Source organism: Elaeis guineensis, chromosome 2, assembly GCF_000442705.2.
Source record: "Elaeis guineensis isolate ETL-2024a chromosome 2, EG11, whole genome shotgun sequence".
In the NCBI taxonomy this organism is placed as follows: domain Eukaryota; kingdom Viridiplantae; phylum Streptophyta; class Magnoliopsida; order Arecales; family Arecaceae; genus Elaeis; species Elaeis guineensis.
The window spans coordinates 111,937,292-111,943,410 of NC_025994.2; the positions used below are offsets into that span (position 1 = coordinate 111,937,292).

At 37.8% G+C, this 6,119-nt stretch overlaps 1 non-coding gene across 1 annotated transcript; it reads left to right on the forward strand.

Annotated features, from left to right (window-relative positions):
* The first annotated feature begins 4,202 nt into the window (after positions 1–4,202).
* On the forward strand, positions 4,203–4,309 carry LOC140855931 (small nucleolar RNA R71). The gene has a single exon (XR_012139374.1). It is a non-coding gene; the product is annotated as a small nucleolar RNA R71 (small nucleolar RNA).
* Positions 4,310–6,119: the final 1,810 nt, after the last annotated feature.

Sequence of the window (6,119 nt, forward strand, 5' to 3'; positions counted from 1 at the left end):
CATTAACAGTTTTTTCCAGGATCTGTTTGATTTGTCGGTTTGACACTTCAACTTGCCCACTAGTTTGAGGATGATATGGTGTGGCCAATTTGTGGGTGACATTATACTTTTTCATCAATGTTGCAAAAGGTCGGTTACAAAAATGGGTTCCCCGATCACTAATGATTGCCCTAGGAATACCGAAACGGGAGAGAATATTTTCTTTAAGAAACTTAATGACCATTTTGCTATCGGGTGTTCTACATGCAATTGCTTCTACCCATTTTGAAACATAATCAACTGCTACTAGAATATATTCATTTCCAAAGGAATTTGGAAATGGTCCCATGAAATCGATCCCCCAAACATCAAAAACTTCAACTACCAAGATTGGGTTGAGTGGCATCATGTGTCGCTTGGTGATTCGGCCCATTTTCTGACATTGAGCACAATTTTTACAATATTCGTGAGCATCCTTAAACAAATTGGGCCAATAAAAACCATATTGGAGAACCTTAGCAGCAGTTTTCTTAGACGCGAAGTGACCCCCACATGCTTGATCATGACAAAAAGATAAAATATTCATGACTTCGTTATCTGGGATACACCTTCTAATAATTTGATCAGGACATTGTTTAAAAAGATAAGGATCATCCCAAATGAAATACTTCACTTGGGCAAAGAATTTATATTTATCCTGCTTAGTCCAATGAGAAGGTATCTTGCCTATGGCTAAATAATTTACAATATCAGCAAACCAAGGTTCAGTAGACAAAGACATGAGTTGCTCATCTGGGAAAGATTCATTGATGGGTGGTTCACTAGATGGTGCAACTGGAATTCGGGACAAATGATCTGCTACAACGTTCTCAGTGCCTTTCTTGTCCCTAATTTCTAGGTCAAATTCTTGAAGGAGCAAAATCCATCTGATTAAACGTGCCTTGGCATCCTTCTTTGCTAGGAGATGTCTAATGGCTGAGTGATCGGTGTAAACAATGGTGTGGGTCCCAACCAAATAAAATCTAAATTTCTCTAAAGCAAAGACAACGGCAAGGAACTCCTTCTCAGTTGTGGTGTAGTTAAGCTGCGCATCATTTAAGGTTTTACTTGCATAATATATCACTCTAGGCAGCTTATTTATTCGTTGACCTAAGATTGCGCCCACAACATGATCGGACGCATCACACATTAATTCAAATGGTTCAGACCAGACAGGAGGATGAATGATTGGAGCTGATACAAGTGCATTTTTTAGAAATTCAAAGGATTCCAAGCACTCATGAGTAAATTCAAATTTGGTATCCTTTGCCAAAAGATTAGTCAGTGGACGTGCTACTTTGCTAAAGTTGGCAATAAACCTTCTATAGAATCCAGCATGACCTAAAAATGAACGTATTTCTTTCACAGATTTAGGTGGTGGAAGACTTGCAATTAGATCTATTTTGGCCTTGTCCACTTCAATCCCCTTTTTAGAAATGACATGGCCAAGAACTATTCCCTGTTTGACCATAAACTGACATTTTTTCCAGTTGAGAACTAGGTGCTTCTCCTTACATCGTTCTAGAACTAATTGCAGGTGATTCAGACACTCGGAGAAGGTTAGACCAAAAACAGAAAAGTCATCCATAAAAATTTTTAGAAATCGTTCTATCATATCTGAAAACATGCTGATCATGCATCTCTGAAAGGTTGCCGGTGCATTACATAGTCCAAAGGGCATTCGTCTATAGGCAAAAGTACCAAATGGACAGGTGAATGTAGTCTTTTCTTGATCTTCAGCGGCTATGGGGATCTGATTGTAACCGGAGTATCCATCAAGAAAACAGTAAAACTCTTGTCCGGCTAGTCTTTCCAATATTTGATCAATAAATGGCAAAGGAAAGTGATCTTTCCTTGTCGCAGCATTCAACTTTCTATAGTCTATACAGACCCTCCATCCCGTTTGGGTCCTAGTTGGGATAAGTTCGTTTGCATCATTTTGGACCACTGTTACCCCAGATTTCTTGGGTACTACTTGAACTGGGCTTACCCAAGAGCTATCAAAAATAGGATAAATTATTCCACTATCTAGGAGTTTCAAAATCTCCTTTTTAACTACATCCTTCATAACTGGATTAAGCCTTCTTTGGGCTTCTCTTGTTGGTTTAGCCTCTTCCTCTAAGTATATTCTATGTTGAACTATAGAAGGGCTTATTCCTTTGATATCTGCTATGGTCCAACCTATTGCCTCTTGATTTGCTTTTAGAACTGACAATAACTCCTCCTCTTGCTTGGGATCTAGGTCTGATGCAATAATTACAGGCAAAGTTTCTTTGGGTCCTAGATATGCATACTTGAGATGTTCTGAGAGGGGCTTCAGTTCTAAAATGGGTGCTTCCTCTATCGATGGTTTAGGTGATGAGTTCACCATCTCAATGATTGGTTCAGTAGGAAGTGTCGATTCCTGATTAATCTGATTTTCTTTAAGTATTTCATTGACATCCTCAGACTCATGGATTAACCAGGGGTTAGAGTCTAGGTCGACTTCATCATCACTAATGTCAATGGATTCATAAATACCATCTTGGACTACATTGACATCAGCATGAGAAGAGGATTCCTGTTCTAAGTTAAAAACATTAAGCTCAATGGTCATATTCCCAAAGGATAACTTCATTAGACCATTTCGACAATTGATTTCAGCATTGGCCGTAGCTAAGAATGGTCTTCCTAAAATGACAGGTATATGTCCTTTAGGATTCGCAACTGGCTCAGTCTCTAAAACAATAAAATCTACAGGAAAAATAAAATTTTCAACCTTTATCAGAACATCCTCGACCATTCCCTTAGGGATCCTGAGAGATCTATCGGCTAACTGTAATGTGATCCCAGTAGGTTGAAGTTTTTCTAATCCTAGTTGTTCATACACCGAATATGGAAGGATATTCACACTAGCTCCTAGATCTAGCAAGGCCTTTTTTATATTGGTTTCTCCAATAACACAAGAAATTGTTGGAGCTCCAGGGTCCTTATATTTAATTGGCACATGGCTAGATAGGTATGAACTGACACTTGCAGCCAAAAATGCTTTCTTTGGTACATTAGTGGTCATTTTCCTAGTGCAGAGATCTTTTAAAAATTTGGCATAAGTTGGAACCTGATGGATTATATCTAAAAGAGGAATATTAACTTGGACTTGTTTAAATACCTCTAAAATTTTGTCTAAATGTTTAGATTTATTGGATTTCAGTCTGTTGGGAAAAAGAGCTCTAGGACTTTTAAGTACTGGACTAGGTGAATTTTCAGTTTCTGATGCTTGAGGTTGAAAGGTAGTAGTTTTAGAAGGTGACTCGGCAGATGAGTCATCTATATCATCAAGTGCAACTACCTTATTGTCTATTTGTTTTCCTGATCTTAAGGTATGAATGGCATTTATACCATTAACTTGGTTTCCTTGTTGGGGTCGTGGACCATTTTGGTTCCTAGGATTTGGTTCATGTTGGCTAGGTAACCTACCATGTTCTCGTTCACTAATGGTTGAAGCCAGCTGACTTACTTGCATTTCCAGACGGGCTATAGCTTGGGTGTTATTATTTATGAGTTGACCCGTAGTTTGCATAAAGCTGGTATGTGTTTTCATCATGGCTTCTAGGCTTTTCTCTAAAGAGGTAATTTTTTTGTCATTATCATGGAAGCCTGGCGGGTTGTTCATCATTGGGTTGGACCTTAGATTTTGCTGATTGAAATTTTGATTACCTACATTAGGATTCTGGGACCATGAGAAATTCGGGTGATTCCTCCAACCTGGGTTATATGTGGGTGCATAAGGATTGTTCAATGGTCCTTGATAGGTGGCATTCACCTGTGCACACTCATTCGAGTAGGAACATTCTTCTAAGACATGGTTTGGTGCATTGCACCCTTTACACATGGGTGCAGATATTTGATTTACATTGGCTGGTCTCTGTAATTCTAAGGCTTCCAATCTACGTGTTAAGGTTGCAATCTTGGCCTCTGATGCTAAGGTTGGTTGAATTTGATGCATTCCTCCTCTTGAAGGTGTAGCTTTATCAGGTTCCCTAGTTGTTTCCCACTGTAAATTTTTCTCGGCTAGGTCTTCTAAGAATTGCCAAGCTTCAGTAGTTTCTTTGTCCATAAATTGACCTTGGCACATGGACTCTAGCATGGTTCTTGAGTTTGAATCTAACCCCTCATAGATGATCTGGCATAGTCTCCAAGTTTCTATTCCATGGTGTGGGCATTGGGTCAAAAGATTCTTGAAACGATCAAAGTACTTCCAAAATGATTCACCAGCTAGTTGGTAAAATTGATTTATTTCATTCCTAATCCTAGCTGTTTTATGATGGGGAAAATACTTTTTTAAAAATGTTCTCACAAAGCCCTCCCAGGTAGTGACAGAATAGTTTGGCAGACTATAAAGCCACTTCTTAGCATTGTCCTTAAGGGCAAAGTTGATTAATCTAAGTTTGACCTCATCCTCTGTTAATTGCAGTTTCATGGTTGCACATACCTCCTCAAATTCTCTAATAAATATATAAGCATCCTCTAATCCTGTGAATTTTGGAAGCATATTTATGATTTGAGGTTTGATTTCAAAATTGTTAGCTGTGGGTTGTGGCAACCTGATACAAGATGGTTGGATGGAGCCAACTGGATAACACAAATCCTTAAGGGTCATGGGTTGGATTGGTTCAGCCATTGGAACAACAGGAATTGACTCAATTCTAACTAGACGACCCGACACTCTTCTCCACACACGAAGTGTACGGTTCTCGATGTTTATACAATTTTTTTTTTTTAATAAAATTTTTATGTATAAGGAAAAGAAAGAAAAGAGAAAAAGTTCTAAAGAGAAGATCCTAAGGAGTCCTAAATCTAAAGAAAAGTAACCAAATTTTTTAATTTTTTTTTTTTTCAAACAAGTGAATCAATAAATTAAACTCAATCTATCCTAGGGTTAACCTAAATCTAGACAGCTCCTAACTGTTCCAAGATGACCCTTCAAACCTTCCAAGTGGAAGGTTGATCAACTAGTTAGCCAGGTAAGTATAAGAGGTGGGAGGTTCACTCATCGTTGCCTTTCTAGACACCAAACGAGTTGGCCAGGCCAGCAACTGAACCAATTTAACAAACCACCCTCAGGGACTTGCCTAGACACCAACTAATCAAACAACTCAAACTTGGTAGAACTCTTAGGGTTCCTTGTCCTATTGAGCTCGAATTCCTTAAGGTTGACGTCTAATTGATTTTAAGATTAAAAGTCTAGGTAATGCAATATGATGGAGATGGTTTTTGGGCTAAGGAAGGGTAATGAAATCCCCACCTTATCTTGTTAATGGGTTGATGCCCTTAGATTAATTATGAAAATGCAAATACAAATAAACAAGATGACCAAGAATGTAAAAGATTTTAATTAATTTTTTTTTTTATTTTGATATTTTACTTCACGATTATGAAATGTCTTTTGTTTTGTTTTATATTTTTTTTTTTGTGATTAAGTAAATTCAAATGATTAGGTCTAAAAGCAAAAGTAATTAACTAAAAATAATAAAAGAGAAATTAGAAGCATACCTGAGTTTTCCAGCAATCACCAACTAAATATAGAAACCTAAAGAAAAAAGAAAGAGAGTTATAACGCACGAAGAACAAATATTTAAAAATAATTTAAAATGCCAAATCCCCGGCAACGGCGCCAAAAACTTGATGTGCAAATCTTAAAATTTGTAAATAAAACCGCAAGCGCACGGTGTGCAGAGTAGCACGACCAGCGAGTACGGGTCGATCCCACAGAGACTTGGTTTTAAAAATGATTTTCAAATCTATGCTCAAGTGAGCTTTAACAAAAATCGAAAGTCGAAAGTTGTTTGCTAAAGACAATAAGACTAAGGATCTAGGGTTTTTGAATCCACTAGATCTAGATTAGGGAATTCTACCTAAAATTTTTCTTATTGATCCTAATGACTACTCCTCTTGTCTTTCCCAAGCATAGATTATGAAGGGACTAAGGCCCAACGATAATCCATCAAGATTCTTTACAGGGGAGTAGTAACTAGGATCCCTTAGGGTTTTCTCCTCCTATGCACTGAATCAAGCATGAACTATGAAGGGACTCTGACCCAACTGTAGTTCATCAAAAATTC